This window comes from Lissotriton vulgaris, chromosome 8 (assembly GCF_964263255.1).
Source record: "Lissotriton vulgaris chromosome 8, aLisVul1.2, whole genome shotgun sequence".
NCBI lineage: Eukaryota > Metazoa > Chordata > Amphibia > Caudata > Salamandridae > Lissotriton > Lissotriton vulgaris.
Genome location: NC_141696.1, coordinates 271,529,564 through 271,549,661, shown reverse-complemented (window position 1 = coordinate 271,549,661; position 20,098 = coordinate 271,529,564).

Here is a 20,098-nt window from a genome sequence, read left to right as displayed (position 1 = left end):
GACCCACGTCTGAGCTACCCCAGTACACTCAAGGAGAAAATTACAAAAAACAATTTGATGGACAGAATGTAGATAAATGTCTTACATTCACCCCAGTACAATGATCTGGGCCTAAATCCATCGTTTTTTGCACTCCACACCACCCTGGGTTAGATAATGGCTTTATGCAAATCAGCTCTGACCCTGTGCCCCATGGGAACAGTCCAGTCCGAAATACACAGCCATATCTTTCCCAGACCGGAATCAAGCATCCGAGGACCGGACCGGTTTCGAGGTAACACCTCTCATCAGCCCGGCTAGCTTGACTCCAGTGGTGTGGAGGCTCTGGGACCCATGTCTGAGCTACCCCAGTACACTCAGGGAGAAAATTACAAAAAACAATTTGATGGACAGAATGTAGATCAATGTCTTAGATTCACCCCAGTACAATGATCTGGGCCTAAATCCATCGTTTTTTGCACTCCACACCACCCTGGGTTAGATAATGGTTATATGCAAATCAGCTCTGACCCTGTGCCCCATGGGAACAGTCCAGTCTGAACTACACCACTGGAGTCAAGCTAGCCGGGCTGATGAGAGGTGTTACCTCGAAACCGGTCCGGTCCTCGGATGCTTGATTCCGTTCTGGGAAGGACATGGCTTTTGTAGTTCGGACTGGACTGTTCCCATGGGGCACAGGATCAGAGCTGATTTGCATATCACCATTGTCTAACCCAGGGTGGTGTGGAGTGCAAAAAAACGATGGATTTGGGCCCAGATCTGTGGACTGGGGTGAATGTGTGACATTGATCCACATTCGGTCCATCACCTGTTTTGTTTGCAAATTCCGCCATAAGTGCGCTGGGGATGCTCAGACGTGGGTCCCAGGCACTCCACACCACTGGAGTCAAGCTAGCCGGGCTGATGAGAGGTGTTACCTCGAAACCGGTCCGGTCCTCGGATGCTTGATTCCGTTCTGGGAAGGACATGGCTTTTGTAGTTCGAACTGGACTGTTCCCATGGGGCACAGGGTCAGAGCTGATTTGCATATCGCCATTGTCTAACCCAGGGAGGTGTGGAGTGCAAAAAAACGATGGATTTGGGCCCAGATCTTTGGACTGGGGTGAATGTGTGGCATTGATCCACATTCGGTCCATCACCTGGTTTGTTTGCAAATTCCGCCATAAGTGCGCTGGGGATGCTAAGACGTGGGTCCCAGGCACTCCACACCACTGGAGTCAAGCTAGTCGGGCTGATGAGAGGTGTTACCTCGAAACCGGTCCGGTCCTCGGATGCTTGATTCCGTTCTGGGAAGGACATGGCTTTTGTAGTTCGGACTGGACTGTTCCCATGGGGCACAGGGTCAGAGCTGATTTGCATATCGCCATTGTCTAACCCAGGGTGGTGTGGAGTGCAAAAAAACAATGGATTTGGGCCCAGATCTTTGGACTGGGGTGAATGTGTGACATTGATCCACATTCGGTCCATCACCTGTTTTGTTTGCAAATTCCGCCATAAGTGCGCTGGGGATGCTCAGACGTGGGTCCCAGGCACTCCACACCACTGGAGTCAAGCTATCCGGGCTGATGAGAGGTGTTACCTCGAAACCGGTCCGGTCCTCGGATGCTTGATTCCGTTCTGGGAAGTACATGCCTTTTGTAATTCGGACTGGACTGTTCCCATGGGGCACAAGGTCAGAGCTGATTTGCATATCGCCATTGTCTAACCCAGGGTGGTGTGGAGTGCAAAAAAACGATGGATTTGGGCCCAGATCTTTGGACTGGGGTGAATGTGTGACATTGATCCACATTCGGTCCATCACCTGTTTTGTTTGCAAAGTCCGCCATAAGTGCGCTGGGGATGCTCAGACGTGGGTTCCAGGCACTCCACACCACTGGAGTCAAGCTAGCCGGGCTGATGAGAGGTGTTACCTCGAAACCGGTCCGGTCCTCGGATGCTTGATTCCGTCCTGGGAAGGACATGGCTTTTGTAGTTCGGACTGGACTGTTCCCATGGGGCACAGGGTCAGAGCTGATTTGCACATCGCCATTGTCTAACCCAGGGTGGTGTGGAGTGCAAAAAAACGATGGATTTGGGCCCAGATCTTTGGACTGGGGTGAATGTGTGGCATTGATCCACATTCGGTCCATCACCTGTTTTGTTTGCAAATTCCGCCATAAGTGCGCTGGGGATGCTCAGACGTGGGTCCCAGGTACTCCACACCACTGGAGTCAAGCTAGCCGGGCTGATGAGAGGTGTTACCTCGAAACCGGTCCGGTCCTCGGATGCTTGATTCCGTTCTGGGAAGGACATGGCTTTTGTAGTTCGGACTGGACTGTTCCCATGGGGCACAGGGTCAGAGCTGATTTGCATATCGCCATTGTCTAACCCAGGGTGGTGTGGAGCGCAAAAAAAAAATGGAATTGGGCCCAGATCTTTGGACTGGGGTGAATGTGTGACATTGATCCACATTCGGTCCATCACCTGTTTAGTTTGCAAATTCCGCCATAAGTGTGCTGGGGATGCGCAGACGTGGGTCCCAGGCACTCCACACCACTTGAGTCAAGCTAGCCGGGCTGATGAGAGGTGTTACCTCGAAACCAGTCCGGTCCTCGGATGCTTGATTCCGTTCTGGGAAGGACATGGCTTTTGTAATTCGGACTGGACTGTTCCCATGGGGCACAAGGTCAGAGCTGATTTGCATATCGCCATTGTCTAACCCAGGGTGGTGTGGAGTGCAAAAAAACGATGGATTTGGGCCCAGATCTTTGGACTGGGGTGAATGTGTGACATTGATCCACATTCGGTCCATCACCTGTTTTGTTTGCAAATTCCGCCATAAGTGCGCTGGGGATGCTCAGACGTGGGTCCCAGGCACTCCACACCACTGGAGTCAAGCTAGCCGGGCTGATGAGAGGTGTTACCTCGAAACCGGTCCGGTCCTCGGATGCTTGATTACGTTCTGGGAAGGAAATGGCTTTTGTAGTTCGGACTGGACTGTTCCCATGGGGCACAGGGTCAGAGCTGATTTGCATATCGCCATTGTCTAACCCAGGGTGGTGTGGAGTGCAAAAAAATGATGGATTTGGGCCCAGATCTTTGGACTGGGGTGAATGTGTGGCATTGATTCACATTCGGTCCATCACCTGTTTTGTTTGCAAATTCCGCCCTAAGTGCGCTGGGGATGCTCAGACGTGGGTCCCAGGCACTCCACACCACTGGAGTCAAGCTAGCCGGGCTGATGAGAGGTGTTACCTCGAAACCGGTCCGGTCCTCGGATGCTTGATTCCGTTCTGGGAAGGACATGGCTTTTGTAGTTCGGACTGGACTGTTCCCATGGGGCACAGGGTCAGAGCTGATTTGCATATCGCCATTGTCTAACCCAGGGTGGTGTGGAGTGCAAAAAAACGATGGATTTGGGCCCAGATCTTTGGACTGGGGTGAATGTGTGACATTGATCCACATTCGGTCCATCACCTGTTTTGTTTGCAAATTCCGCCATAAGTGCGCTGGGGATGCTCAGACGTGGGTCCCAGGCACTCCACACCACTGGAGTCAAGCTAGCCGGGCTGATGAGAGGTGTTACCTCGAAACCAGTCCGGTCCTCGGATGCTTGATTCCGTTCTGGGAAGGACATGGCTTTTGTAATTCGGACTGGACTGTTCCCATGGGGCACAAGGTCAGAGCTGATTTGCATATCGCCATTGTCTAACCCAGGGTGGTGTGGAGTGCAAAAAAACGATGGATTTGGGCCCAGATCTTTGGACTGGGGTGAATGTGTGACATTGATCCACATTCGGTCCATCACCTGTTTTGTTTGCAAATTCCGCCATAAGTGCGCTGGGGATGCTCAGACGTGGGTCCCAGGCACTCCACACCACTGGAGTCAAGCTAGCCGGGCTGATGAGAGGTGTTACCTCGAAACCGGTCCGGTCCTCGGATGCTTGATTCCGTTCTGGGAAGGACATGGCTTTTGTAGTTCGGACTGGACTGTTCCCATGGGGCACAGGGTCAGAGCTGATTTGCATATCACCATTGTCTAACCCAGGGTGGTGTGGAGTGCAAAAAAACGATGGATTTGGGCCCAGATCTTTGGACTGGGGTGAATGTGTGACATTGATCCACATTCGGTCCATCACCTGTTTTGTTTGCAAATTCCGCCATAAGTGCGCTGGGGATGCTCAGACGTGGGTCCCAGGCACTCCACACCACTGGAGTCAAGCTATCCGGGCTGATGAGAGGTGTTACCTCGAAACCAGTCCGGTCCTCGGATGCTTGATTCCGTTCTGGGAAGTACATGGCTTTTGTAATTCGGACTGGACTGTTCCCATGGGGCACAAGGTCAGAGCTGATTTGCATATCGCCATTGTCTAACCCAGGGTGGTGTGGAGTGCAAAAAAACGATGGATTTGGGCCCAGATCTTTGGACTGGGGTGAATGTGTGACATTGATCCACATTCGGTCCATCACCTGTTTTGTTTGCAAAGTCCGCCATAAGTGCGCTGGGGATGCTCAGACGTGGGTTCCAGGCACTCCACACCACTGGAGTCAAGCTAGCCGGGCTGATGAGAGGTGTTACCTCGAAACCGGTCCGGTCCTCGGATGCTTGATTCCGTCCTGGGAAGGACATGGCTTTTGTAGTTCAGACTGGACTGTTCCCATGGGGCACAGGGTCAGAGCTGATTTGCACATCGCCATTGTCTAACCCAGGGTGGTGTGGAGCGCAAAAAAAAAATGGATTTGGGCCCAGATCTTTGGACTGGGGTGAATGTGTGACATTGATCCACATTCGGTCCATCACCTGTTTAGTTTGCAAATTCCGCCATAAGTGTGCTGGGGATGCGCAGACGTGGGTCCCAGGCACTCCACACCACTTGAGTCAAGCTAGCCGGGCTGATGAGAGGTGTTACCTCGAAACCAGTCCGGTCCTCGGATGCTTGATTCCGTTCTGGGAAGGACATGGCTTTTGTAATTCGGACTGGACTGTTCCCATGGGGCACAAGGTCAGAGCTGATTTGCATTTCGCCATTGTCTAACCCAGGGTGGTGTGGAGTGCAAAAAAACGATGGATTTGGGCCCAGATCTTTGGACTGGGGTGAATGTGTGACATTGATCCACATTCGGTCCATCACCTGTTTTGTTTGCAAATTCCGCCATAAGTGCGCTGGGGATGCTCAGACGTGGGTCCCAGGCACTCCACACCACTGGAGTCAAGCTAGCCGGGCTGATGAGAGGTGTTACCTCGAAACCGGTCCGGTCCTCGGATGCTTGATTACGTTCTGGGAAGGAAATGGCTTTTGTAGTTCGGACTGGACTGTTCCCATGGGGCACAGGGTCAGAGCTGATTTGCATATCGCCATTGTCTAACCCAGGGTGGTGTGGAGTGCAAAAAAATGATGGATTTGGGCCCAGATCTTTGGACTGGGGTGAATGTGTGGCATTGATTCACATTCGGTCCATCACCTGTTTTGTTTGCAAATTCCGCCCTAAGTGCGCTGGGGATGCTCAGACGTGGGTCCCAGGCACTCCACACCACTGGAGTCAAGCTAGCCGGGCTGATGAGAGGTGTTACCTCGAAACCGGTCCGGTCCTCGGATGCTTGATTCCGTTCTGGGAAGGACATGGCTTTTGTAGTTCGGACTGGACTGTTCCCATGGGGCACAGGGTCAGAGCTGATTTGCATATCGCCATTGTCTAACCCAGGGTGGTGTGGAGTGCAAAAAAACGATGGATTTGGGCCCAGATCTTTGGACTGGGGTGAATGTGTGACATTGATCCACATTCGGTCCATCACCTGTTTTGTTTGCAAATTCCGCCATAAGTGCGCTGGGGATGCTCAGACGTGGGTCCCAGGCACTCCACACCACTGGAGTCAAGCTAGCCGGGCTGATGAGAGGTGTTACCTCGAAACCAGTCCGGTCCTCGGATGCTTGATTCCGTTCTGGGAAGGACATGGCTTTTGTAATTCGGACTGGACTGTTCCCATGGGGCACAAGGTCAGAGCTGATTTGCATATCGCCATTGTCTAACCCAGGGTGGTGTGGAGTGCAAAAAAACGATGGATTTGGGCCCAGATCTTTGGACTGGGGTGAATGTGTGACATTGATCCACATTCGGTCCATCACCTGTTTTGTTTGCAAATTCCGCCATAAGTGCGCTGGGGATGCTCAGACGTGGGTCCCAGGCACTCCACACCACTGGAGTCAAGCTAGCCGGGCTGATGAGAGGTGTTACCTCGAAACCGGTCCGGTCCTCGGATGCTTGATTCCGTTCTGGGAAGGACATGGCTTTTGTAGTTCGGACTGGACTGTTCCCATGGGGCACAGGGTCAGAGCTGATTTGCATATCGCCATTGTCTAACCCAGGGTGGTGTGGAGTGCAAAAAAACGATGGATTTGGGCCCAGATCTTTGGACTGGGGTGAATGTGTGACATTGATCCACATTCGGTCCATCACCTGTTTTGTTTGCAAATTCCGCCATAAGTGCGCTGGGGATGCTCAGACGTGGGTCCCAGGCACTCCACACCACTGGAGTCAAGCTAGCCGGGCTGATGAGAGGTGTTACCTCGAAACCAGTCCGGTCCTCGGATGCTTGATTCCGTTCTGGGAAGGACATGGCTTTTGTAATTCGGACTGGACTGTTCCCATGGGGCACGAGGTCAGAGCTGATTTGCATATCGCCATTGTCTAACCCAGGGTGGTGTGGAGTGCAAAAAAATGATGGATTTGGGCCCAGATCTTTGGACTGGGGTGAATGTGTGACATTGATCCACATTCGGTCCATCACCTGTTTTGTTTGCAAATTCCGCCATAAGTGCGCTGGGGATGCTCAGATGTGGGTCCCAGGCACTCCACACCACTGGAGTCAAGCTAGCCGGGCTGATGAGAGGTGTTACCTCGAAACCGGTCCGGTCCTCGGATGCTTGATTCCGTTCTGGGAAGGACATGGCTTTTGTAGTTCGGACTGGACTGTTCCCATGGGGCACAGGGTCAGAGCTGATTTGCATATCGCCATTGTCTAACCCAGGGTGGTGTGGAGTGCAAAAAAACGATGGATTTGGGCCCAGATCTTTGGACTGGGGTGAATGTGTGACATTGATCCACATTCGGTCCATCACCTGTTTTGTTTGCAAATTCCGCCATAAGTGCGCTGGGGATGCTCAGACGTGGGTCCCAGGCACTCCACACCACTGGAGTCAAGCTAGCCGGGCTGATGAGAGGTGTTACCTCGAAACCAGTCCGGTCCTCGGATGCTTGATTCCGTTCTGGGAAGGACATGGCTTTTGTAATTCGGACTGGACTGTTCCCATGGGGCACAAGGTCAGAGCTGATTTGCATATCGCCATTGTCTAACCCAGGGTGGTGTGGAGTGCAAAAAAACGATGGATTTGGGCCCAGATCTTTGGACTGGGTTGAATGTGTGACATTGATCCACATTCGGTCCATCACCTGTTTTGTTTGCAAATTCCGCCATAAGTGCGCTGGGGATGCTCAGACGTGGGTCCCAGGCACTCCACACCACTGGAGTCAAGCTAGCCGGGCTGATGAGAGGTGTTACCTCGAAACCAGTCCGGTCCTCGGATGCTTGATTCCGTTCTGGGAAGGACATGGCTTTTGTAATTCGGACTGGACTGTTCCCATGGGGCACAAGGTCAGAGCTGATTTACATATCGCCATTGTCTAACCCAGGGTGGTGTGGAGTGCAAAAAAACGATGGATTTGGGCCCAGATCTTTGGACTGGGGTGAATGTGTGACATTGATCCACATTCGGTCCATCACCTGTTTTGTTTGCAAATTCCGCCATAAGTGCGCTGGGGATGCTCAGACGTGGGTCCCAGGCACTCCACACCACTGGAGTCAAGCTAGCCGGGCTGATGAGAGGTGTTACCTCGAAACCGGTCCGGTCCTCGGATGCTTGATTCCGTTCTGGGAAGGACATGGCTTTTGTAGTTCGGACTGGACTGTTCCCATGGGGCACAGGGTCAGAGCTGATTTGCATATCGCCATTGTCTAACCCAGGGTGGTGTGGAGTGCAAAAAAACGATGGATTTGGGCCCAGATCTTTGGACTGGGGTGAATGTGTGACATTGATCCACATTCGGTCCATCACCTGTTTTGTTTGCAAATTCCGCCATAAGTGCGCTGGGGATGCTCAGACGTGGGTCCCAGGCACTCCAGACCACTGGAGTCAAGCTAGCCGGGCTGATGAGAGGTGTTACCTCGAAACCAGTCCGGTCCTCGGATGCTTGATTCCGTTCTGGGAAGGACATGGCTTTTGTAATTTGGACTGGACTGTTCCCATGGGGCACGAGGTCAGAGCTGATTTGCATATCGCCATTGTCTAACCCAGGGTGGTGTGGAGTGCAAAAAAATGATGGATTTGGGCCCAGATCTTTGGACTGGGGTGAATGTGTGACATTGATCCACATTCGGTCCATCACCTGTTTTGTTTGCAAATTCCGCCATAAGTGCGCTGGGGATGCTCAGACGTGGGTCCCAGGCACTCCACACCACTGGAGTCAAGCTAGCCGGGCTGATGAGAGGTGTTACCTCGAAACCGGTCCGGTCCTCGGATGCTTGATTCCGTTCTGGGAAGGACATGGCTTTTGTAGTTCGGACTGGACTGTTCCCATGGGGCACAGGGTCAGAGCTGATTTGCATATCGCCATTGTCTAACCCAGGGTGGTGTGGAGTGCAAAAAAACGATGGATTTGGGCCCAGATCTTTGGACTGGGGTGAATGTGTGACATTGATCCACATTCGGTCCATCACCTGTTTTGTTTGTAAATTCCGCCATAAGTGCGCTGGGGATGCTCAGACGTGGGTCCCAGGCACTCCACACCACTGGAGTCAAGCTAGCCGGGCTGATGAGAGGTGTTACCTCGAAACCGATCCGGTCCTCGGATGCTTGATTCCGTTCTGGGAAGGACATGGCTTTTGTAGTTCGGACTGGACTGTTCCCATGGGGCACAGGGTCGGAGCTGATTTGCATATCGCCATTGTCTAACCCAGAGTGGTGTGGAGTGCAAAAAAACAATGGATTTGGGCCCAGATCTTTGGACTGGGGTGAATGTGTGACATTGATCCACATTCGGTCCATCACCTGTTTTGTTTGCAAATTCCGCCATAAGTGCGCTGGGGATGCTCAGACGTGGGTCCCAGGCACTCCACACCACTGGAGTCAAGCTAGCCGGGCTGATGAGAGGTGTTACCTCGAAACTGGTCCGGTTCTCGGATGCTTGATTCCGTTCTGGGAAGGACATGGCTTTTGTAGTTCGGACTGGACTGTTCCCATGAGGCACAGGGTCAGAGCTGATTTGCATATCGCCATTGTCTAACCCAGGGTGGTGTGGAGTGCAAAAAAACGATGGATTTGGGCCCAGATCTTTGGACTGGGGTGAATGTGTGACATTGATCCACATTCGGTCCATCACCTGTTTTGTTGGCAAATTCCGCCATAAGTGCGCTGGGGATGCTCAGACGTGGGTCCCAGGCACTCCACACCACTGGAGTCAAGCTAGCTGGGCTGATGAGAGGTGTTACCTCGAAACCGGTCCGGTCCTCGGATGCTTGATTCCGTTCTGGGAAGGACATGGCTTTTGTAGTTCGGACTGGACTGTTCCCATGGGGCACAGGGTCAGAGCTGATTTGCATATCGCCATTGTCTAACCCAGGGTGGTGTGGAGTGCAAAAAAACGATGGATTTGGGCCCAGATCTTTGGACTGGGGTGAATGTGTGACATTGATCCACATTCGGTCCATCACCTGTTTTGTTTGCAAATTCCGCCATAAGTGCGCTGGGGATGCTCAGACGTGGGTCCCAGGCACTCCACACCACTGGAGTCAAGCTAGCCGGGCTGATGAGAGGTGTTACCTCGAAACCAGTCCGGTCCTCGGATGCCTGATTCCGTTCTGGGAAGGACATGGCTTTTGTAATTCGGACTGGACTGTTCCCATGGGGAACAAGGTCAGAGCTGATTTGCATATCGCCATTGTCTAACCCAGGGTGGTGTGGAGTGCAAAAAAACGATGGATTTGGGCCCAGATCTTTGGACTGGGGTGAATGTGTGACATTGATCCACATTCGGTCCATCACCTGTTTTGTTTGCAAATTCCGCCATAAGTGCGCTGGGGATGCTCAGACGTGGGTCCCAGGCACTCCACACCACTGGAGTCAAGCTAGCCGGGCTGATGAGAGGTGTTACCTCGAAACTGGTCCGGTCCTCGGATGCTTGATTCCGTTCTGGGAAGGACATGGCTTTTGTAGTTCGGACTGGACTGTTCCCATGGGGCACAGGGTCAGAGCTGATTTGCATATCGCCATTGTCTAACCCAGGGTGGTGTGGAGTGCAAAAAAACGATGGATTTGGGCCCAGATCTTTGGACTGGGGTGAATGTGTGACATTGATCCACATTCGGTCCATCACCTGTTTTGTTTGCAAATTCCGCCATAAGTGCGCTGGGGATGCTCAGACGTGGGTCCCAGGCACTCCACACCACTGGAGTCAAGCTAGCCGGGCTGATGAGAGGTGTTACCTCGAAACCGATCCGGTCCTCGGATGCTTGATTCCGTTCTGGGAAGGACATGGCTTTTGTAGTTCGGACTGGACTGTTCCCATGGGGCACAGGGTCGGAGCTGATTTGCATATCGCCATTGTCTAACCCAGGGTGGTGTGGAGTGCAAAAAAACGATGGATTTGGGCCCAGATCTTTGGACTGGGTTGAATGTGTGACATTGATCCACATTCGGTCCATCACCTGTTTTGTTTGCAAATTCCGCCATAAGTGCGCTGGGGATGCTCAGACGTGGGTCCCAGGCACTCCACACCACTGGAGTCAAGCTAGCCGGGCTGATGAGAGGTGTTACCTCGAAACCGGTCCGGTCCTCGGATGCTTGATTCCGTTCTGGGAAGGACATGGCTTTTGTAGTTCGGACTGGACTGTTCCCATGGGGCACAGGGTCAGAGCTGATTTGCATATCGCCATTGTCTAACCCAGGGTGGCGTGGAGTGCAAAAAAACGATGGATTTGGGCCCAGATCTTTGGACTGGGGTGAATGTGTGACATTGATCCACATTCGGTCCATCACCTGTTTTGTTTGCAAATTCCGCCATAAGTGCGCTGGGGATGCTCAGACGTGGGTCCCAGGCACTCCACACCACTGGAGTCAAGCTAGCCGGGCTGATGAGAGGTGTTACCTCGAAACCGGTCCGGTCCTCGGATGCTTGATTCCGTTCTGGGAAGGACATGGCTTTTGTAGTTCGGAATGGACTATTCCCATGGGGCACAGTGTCAGAGCTGATTTGCATATCGCCATTGTCTAACCCAGGGTGGTGTGGAGTGCAAAAAAACGATGGATTTGGGCCCAGATCTTTGGACTGGGATGAATGTGTGACATTGATCCACATTCGGTCCATCACCTGTTTTGTTTTCAAAAACAAAGATATCACATGTTCAACAGTACCATCGAACCATATCTTTGACTGACGGAAGGTACTATGAGATATCCTTTTGTTCGTTTTGTATAATTGTCAGTGGAGGATTTTTTTTCCAATACACACGATATCCTGTAAGTTTATTTCACCCGTAAGAAAGTTTACAAACAATCGGTGTCTCCTGGCAACCAAGCACTAATTGTCCAATAAACACCTTCGATATACACACAGGGTCCGTCCATGTGACCTTCTGTGGACCTATTGAAGCCCGTTTTGTGTCTTCGCCATTACATACCCATGATAAGCCTTCCGATTGGTCCGTCTAAATCATCTAATCGGGATCAGACCAATCAGCAGCAGGCTTTTACCGAAGCCGTAACGCACTTTCGTTGCCTCCCCACCGGTTCAGAGGGTGGCAGCGAAGTACCGACGGAGAGGTAAGCAATACGAGTAACTTGTTCCTCTCGTTTTCTTTATTTCACTGGGCAGTTTTCCCACTATCAGATGCCGAGTGTCTCACTCGTAATTGCATTTGCTGTGAGCATTTCTATGACGATAAACCTGGCTCTTTCGATTAATACCAGGGTGCTGTTCCCTTGCGACATTACTTAAATCTCGCTAAAAGAATCGGGAGTTAGAGCGGTTGACACGCTTTTCGAACTGTAAAAATCTTAAGTTATTTTTTGTGTCTCATACTCATTGGCATGTTAATCCTGAGAAGCAGTTGGTTTACATGCCGATGCTGACCATCTCCATGAGATTTCATCCTTAAACATCAGTCAGCATATATCTTCCCTGCTCTCCTGTGAGGGTGCCGGTGCGCATTCGCTTTTAACAAACTAAGGAGGCGATGACATTGCTTGTTCCTTGCTTCCTCCCTATAGAGCGGTGCTTCCCTCGTATCCTGAGCCGTTGCCAGGCGAGGTGCAGCCTTCTACTTCGACTATAATGGTAAGTCGGAGTATACAATTTCCCATGTAAGAATTACAGCATCTTCATGTGGATTACCTAAGAAACCAATGTGTTTTTGATAACACAATTATTTGTGGTTTAAAGTGAACTAGGCACATGCTAACCTTATTTAAGCTAATGTGGTCATTTTTCTGATGTTTGTGTTTTTCTCCACCAGTGACATACATCTACTGCGAAATAAGACGATACCTAGGGATCCAGGTGATCTTTTTTCATGTCGCAGATTGTTTGATATGTAGTCACTTTTTCTTTAGTACACACTTCACTATTTATCTTTGCAGTAGCTATATTACAACTTAGGTCCAGATGAATGCAACAGACTCTGTAGTCCCTAGATTTGCAGAAACATGTTGACCTCCATCACATCCTGGTAAATATTTGTTCAATTTACCTTTACTGCTTTTTAACATTGGAGGAGCGAGCAAATCACAGAATAAAGGTTTTGTCCTGCTCCCTCACCCAATTTTAGTTTCACTTAGCACTTTCTTTCACTTGCACTGCAAATCAGTCACTTTCATTTTTTCCAGCCAATGAATGGCCTGTGACACTCCAACCACATAGGGCACCACTAGGTTCACAAGAGGTATTTACATCTTACCCTCTACCCAGAACCAGTGCTGTACCTACAATATGGTTAACAGCAATCCCAAATGATGAAGGGCGGTTCCGAGTGGTGACTGATGGGTACCCTGTTAGGGATCACAAGGTGCTATCATCTCTTTTACTATTTTTTGGTGTGGAATTTCACTATAAACTCCCCAGTTCTATGCACCACATTTTCTTGTTTAAACCCGGTGACATTGTTTGTGTTCTATAGATTACTCAGGGAATATGTCACTGCATGGTCTTTAAACTCCCTGTGGCTCCCCCCTAACTTTAGTCTTTTTTTTTTTTTAGGTTTGTATTAAGCCATTGGCATCCTGTATGGCATCTACTTTCCTGGCCACTGCTTTCTGTCTCAACCGTTTAGCTAATACTCGTCCCGAATTTTCCCCAACCTCATACATATCAGCACGATGGATCGCTATTTGGGCGTCTAACTTCTCAGCGAAGCATTCGCATATTTTCATTCTTTGAAGAGCAAGATCCCGCACTTTCTGTTCATATTCTTGATCGGAATTGATAGTTTGCATCAAGGCCTGCTCTAACGCACGCAATTTAGTCAATTCCGTTGTTTAGCACTAATACAACGCTGTTTGCTTATAGAGAAACTTAATGTTTCCCTGCGGACACCAACTTTAAAAGCATCCCAGACAATGCCCACAGAGGCGGAACCAGAGTTAAACTTGAAAAAGTCTGGTATCAATTTGGCCATATGCTGTAAATACGACTGATCCACAAGTAGCTGACTATCAAAAGTCCATTAGCACCTGTTTACATAAGAGGAGGGATCAACTAATAATTCAAGAATAACAGGGTTGTGGTTGGATATAATTAATGGGGAGATATCAATTTTGCATTAGTTAACAATTCTATAGGGGCAAAAAAATATTCAATACAAACGTGCTTTTGATGGGGAGCAGAAAAAAAGTATAGCCCGGAGTACCTGAATTTTTGAGCCACCAAACATCCACTAGAACAAACTCATTAATAATGCCTTTTGTGGCTTTAAAAACCTTGTGCATTCTACCAGAGTAGCAACCATTGCGGCAGATATCAAAATCTCCCGATAGATGCAAATTGAAATCTCCACAGATCACAAGAGGAGATGGCCACAAGGCAAGCTCAATACTAATCTCATTAAGCATTTCCCAGTTGTTTAAGTTAGGGGCATATATGGAACATACAGTAACAGTAAAACTATTAATCCGCAGTTCGGCAAAAGCCCATCTACCATACAGATCTACTTTAGCACGTTTGCACTCTCCCCAATCATATTTTTTTAGAATAACTACCCCTTTAAATTGTTGATCCCTGTCGGGTACATGCCAGAACTTCAAGGCCCAAATCTTTCAGACAAACCCTATTATTCCACACAATATGTGTTTCCTGAACACAGAGTAGATGTATCCCCATATTTTTTAAAAATCTGTGACATAACCCCCCTTTTTTCTATTATTCAGCCCACAGACATTCCAAGAGCAAATAAGGAATTTAGCCATTGTCAAAAAGAAAACAAGTAAACATTGCTGAAAGTGTATTATTACAACAGCCCAGTTGCATTCTCAAATCACTAAGTGCTATCCAATGTCTGTCCTTTCTGTTCCTTGCCCCTCGAACCCCAACCCACGGAAAACTCCCCACTCCTTCAACCCCCCCAACAACCCAACAAACCCACCTCTGTGAGGCAAAGGGACTGAAAGGTCCCTATATGTGATGGAAAGAAAAGAGTAGGCGCTCTCCTGCCACCCCCATCACCCCTGCCGTAGCTATAAATCCTCCATTAGGAAACAGAAACGAGAGAAACAGGATCAAAAGCAAAGAGAAGAATAGAGGTTTAACTAAGAAAAAGAAGAAAAAAACAAGAGGACACCCTGTAACAGACTAAATGCAATCAGAAAATGGGACGAAGGAATCTCGGCAGGTTACAAAGAACAAGGCAATAAACTAACCATTACCCGTTAAAGGGCATCTAAAAACTCCTTCGCCTTAATCTCTGAGGTAAAAAACATTGTTTTATCTTTGGAGATAACCTTCAATTTAGCAGGTGCTTGTGCCCCTTTACTTTGGAAATTCGAAATAGGCTGGCGAAGGTGCCATCTTTCCTGCACCGTCGCCTGACAGTAGTCTGGTGGACAAAAAATTCGCACCCTTTTGCCTTACGTTTGCGAGTGGGACGAGCCAGATCATATAGTTGTTCCCGTAGTAGATAATTATTGAGACAAATAAGGATTGCCCTTGGTTTACTCTCAACACCCCTCGGACCCGCCCGGATCTGGAAGGGAAATCTATGAACTCTTTGGAGCTCCCTTTCCCACTCCCACTCCTTTAACTCAGGAAAGGCTACTGTGCAGAGTTCCATGACATATTAACAAATATTTTTCCCCTCCAGCCCTTCAGGAACCCCCAAAATTCAGAGGTTATTTCTCATTGCCCTGTTCTCCATATTGGTTAACTTCCAAATAATATCATCACTCAATGAATGCAAGGCTGAAACTTCGACTTTACAAGAAGAAAAGTCATCCTCAATCCTATTTTCAGCCTCAGCCACTCTAGTAGAAAGTTCAGAGTTTGTTTTTGCGATTCGACAAACTGAGTTCTTCAGTTTTCGTACTGCACCATCAATGCGTAGACTCTCCGCCTTGGTCTCCTCCTGATGAGTCATGACGGCCTGGTAAATTAAGGAAAGGGTGATACTGCTATTCGTGTCATCAAGGGGGGGTCCTTGACTCACTACAGCAATATTCATATCTGAGGAAGCACCCAGATCAGCAGGAGCCTGAGAAGGTATGATACTGCCAAGCTCTGGAACAGTTAGGATGATATTGTCCCCCCCAGGCGAACTTGAGAAGTTTTCCTCTTCCTCTTCCTCCTCCAAATGAATAGAACCTGTTGGTCTACGGTCATCTGCCCAGTCTAGGTCTATCTCCACACATTCACCCTCACCCTCGCCCTCTGAAGCCACTGATACATCCTACATTGAATAAAACTTCCCCCCAGAGTCACAAGAGTCTAAATCATTCAGAATTTCCTTTTCAGAGGGGAGATCCCCAGTTACAGGCAGGGTTCTTGTGTCAGCATCAATAAGGACAGGATCAAGACTGGGTGGATCAGGGGCAGTGTAAGATAAAGGAGGAGAACGCCCTTCTAATGTATCAGCAACAGTACCAGCCTTGGCAGTAAGCTGCTCCACTAGCGGCAATGGTGCGTTCTTATCTTCCCTCCGCTGCTTATTTTTCTAGTTCTTATTGAAAATAGAAGGGATTGTTACCTTTAGTCTTTGCATAGACTAATTAAAAACAGGTACTGCCAAGGACCCGCCTGAGGAGACTAAAACAGAGGAAGGTACAAGATTCCCCAGCTCTTGAGGGTCATTAACACCATTTTCACGATTGCCATTCTTTAACCTCTCTGTTCTCTTCCCAGTTTGCGTATGGGTATCTATACTTTCATCACCGGGTAGTGACTCCCATGGAGTATTAACAGCCACCACCGCCCTTGTAATCGCTCCTTTTAACACAGTGTTAGTGCTTGTATTCTTTGGCATCATTATATACACTTAAGTATTCCACTCCGGGTTTTGCCAAGAATCCTCAAAGTGCACCCTGGTCAGAAAAACAACTTGCCCACAAGTTGCGTTATTTATCCCAAATAAAGTACCTGGTTTAGGGCGGCGAGCTATACTCGAGTCTCTGTCGCTGCTGGTCAGTTTCACGTAACCCAACTGCATCGCACACCAAGCGTGACAGGACACACCTTCCGGAATGCTGGGGAAGGACACAAAAAAACAGGAGGAGAACGCCGAGATTCGTCAGCAAGCAGCGGCTGAATCCGACGTTTGAAGGAAACAAATCCGGGCAGAGCACATAGGCTCAGCATAGCCACATCGCTGGATAAGCCTTAGAGTACACCTCGAAGCAGGGGGCTGGGTCAGTCACCCGTTGCAGCAAATGCTCATTGCCGGATAGGAGAGGTGACCATTACCAGTTAGCGGGATACGGCCCCCAGCCACAAACCACAAATTTCCTTTTAGCCAGATAGCCGCCGTTCATAAAGCCACGAGGCAGGGTGTTTTCAAGCAGTCAGAGGGTCAGGGTAGAGGTGAGTCAGGTGAGCGCCGTCAGCCTGACTTACTTGGACACAGCCGTGTCCGCCATCTTGCCCCACTTACTCAGACACAGCCGCGTCCACCATCTTGCCCATTTGATTGAAATTCTTACTTAATTTCATAAACATAAATTCACAGATGGAATTGTCCATTACTCAACTATTTACTGACAAACTGGCAAATTATTACACTACCAAAGCAGACTTGTTGGACTCATAGTTAAAACACAGGATCACCACCTGCACCAACTCAATTCCAATAATTCGCTCAAAGGGTATGCTAATACAGACTCTGCATTCCTTCAAAAAACTATCACAAAATAAATGTATTGAACTTATAAAAGCAAGCAGGCCAACTGGTTGCCCTTCTGACTCTGATCCAACACAAATCTTCAGTAACAATATTTTAACTACCTCTGCTGCCACACCAGTTACAAGAATCATTGATAATTATTTAACCACAGGAATTTTACCAGAAGCCTTGAAACAATGTGTACATAGGCCCATTATTGAAGAAAACAACCCTGAATCTGTATGACCCAAACAACTACAGACCGATTGAAAATGGACGTTTCCTGAGCAAACTGATCGAAAGAGCGGCATTCACCCAGATTTCCCAGTTAATTGATGATAACTCCATACATTCCACATTATAAATAGGATTCTGTCCAGGAAGAGGCACAGAATCTCTCCTCATCACCATCTGGAATGACCTTATAAACACAGTAGACCAGTAAGGGGTAGCTGATCTACTTTTATTGGAACTTTCAGCTCCTTTTAACACAGTTTTTTTTACAGAGTTTAAAAAAGTATCATAATCTTTATTCAATTTTATAAATCAGATCATAAAAAATAACATAGTTATAGTGCAAATTTGATCCAAAGGTATCGGTTATCTGAGCGCCTTAAATAAGCACCAGTTATGCTACGCAAGGACACATTATTTTTTTTAGGAATGGGGAGATTAAGTGATTTGCCCAGAATGACAGGATGTTGAGCGTTATTGGCAAGATGCGAACCCGGTTTCATGGACTTGAGATCTGACTCGATCATATCCTACCTTCAAAACAGAACAAATGTCTTTTATAAATACCGTTTGTCATCCAAATCATAATTCACAAAAGCAGGGGTCCCTTTAGGCTCCACCATCATAAATAGGGATATCTTACTCTCCATCATTGAAAAATAACCTAAATACATTCTGTGCCTCACCAATGGTATTGCCAGGGGAGCCCCATTTCCAGACCCCTGGCAGGGTTCAGTAGCGTTACAAATATTTCAAAAGGGTGATAAGACCCACCCAGATAATTATAGGCCGATTACCCTTATAGACCTAATTCAAAGGTTTTCTAGTTGTTGTGTACTATCCAAGAATGGGTTGATAGATGCAAACAGTATTTTAAGTTCCGTCCAGCCTGGGTTCTGGATAAAAGTGTCAGCCATCAACCAAGTCTTTTACTTCTAGTTAATTTATTGGAAGATGGTTATAATCGATGGAGGTAACATTTACTTGGCTTTCTTTTAATTTTTATAAGCTATTATTTAGCCATTTGTAGGTTCAGGAAAACAAAAACATACATAGCACAAAAAAAGAGATTGATAAAGGAGTATGTACAGATAATGATCATCACAGACGTAATCACCTAGACTAATCAAGAAAAGTTACAGATATATGCAAACAACCAATACCAATATTGAATGATAAGTTAATCCCACTGAAAACTTGACCAGACCCTCCTGAATGTAATCCTAGACCGTAAACCCCTAGCTTTAGCTAATGCCAGTTGCATTTCATAGACCCCCCGCAAAAATAACCAGAAATCAGTGATCTTCGGACTAAGTACATCAATCCATACCCTGGCAATATACAGCCGGGCACAAACAATAATAATTAGAACTAAAGATTTTGATACATTGCCCGCTTCTGCGACTGCTCCTAGTAAAATTTATTTCTCGGTTATTTGAAGCTCCTTGACAACCAGCCTACTCAACACACAAGCAACCTCGTACCAAAACATGACTAGCCGTGGACACATAAAGAACATATATCGGAGATCCGCAGCGTATTCATTACACTTAGGGCAGTATGATTTTGAGGAATCGTGATAAATAGCTCATTTAGAGATTACCTTAGGGATGTAATACATCATAAACATAGGGCAATGTTGTTGCAACTTTAAATTGATTGGAGTGACAGCAGTATTAATTAAGGCCATTGAGTCAAAAAACTCTTCCGTAATGACTTCAGTTGCAAAAATACGATTTAGTTTAGCAGTAGTCTGTAATACGTCATCTTCCGATGCAGAAACTATTATAGGCTTTCTTTATAGAACTTTGCCCTGAGGTCTTAAATATATCCCGTAACACCTCAGATGTATGAGGCAGGGCTAGTAGGCCCTTCCCTTTGGTAAAGAAGTCCCTGAGTTGCAGGTATTTAAAAAATGAATTATGGGATAGCCCAGATTCATCTTTTAGTGACGAAAATGACCTAAAGCCATGTTCATTATAAAGCTGCCCTAACCATGTTATACCACACACAGTGTAGCCACGTTCTCCCCACTGAGTCCCAAAAAATATTCTGAAACCTCGGATTGCCCCATATAAAAAAGAATTGGGTAAATCTGGCACTGCAGAAGCTTTGCACATATCTTGCCAAATGCGGAAAATATGTCTGATTGTCTTGAAACGGACTCTCTTGTAATAATTTGGGTCTGACATGTGATGTAGTAAAAACACTGTATTTAGGCCATAGGCCAACTGATACGCAGACCACAAGAAAAGACTTTGGATACGGTTAAGAAAGGCTGCCCAAAAGTAAGTTCTAAAATCAGGAAGTTTAAACCCACCTTGCCCATATGTCAACTTAATTAATCAGTGAGCTCTCCTAGCTCTACGATAGCTCCAAATAAAACTTCTGATGACACTATCAAGCCACTTAAAAAAAGACATTGGGACTCTTAAAGGAAAAGTACGAAACAAGTAAAGAAATTTAGGCAAGATGTTA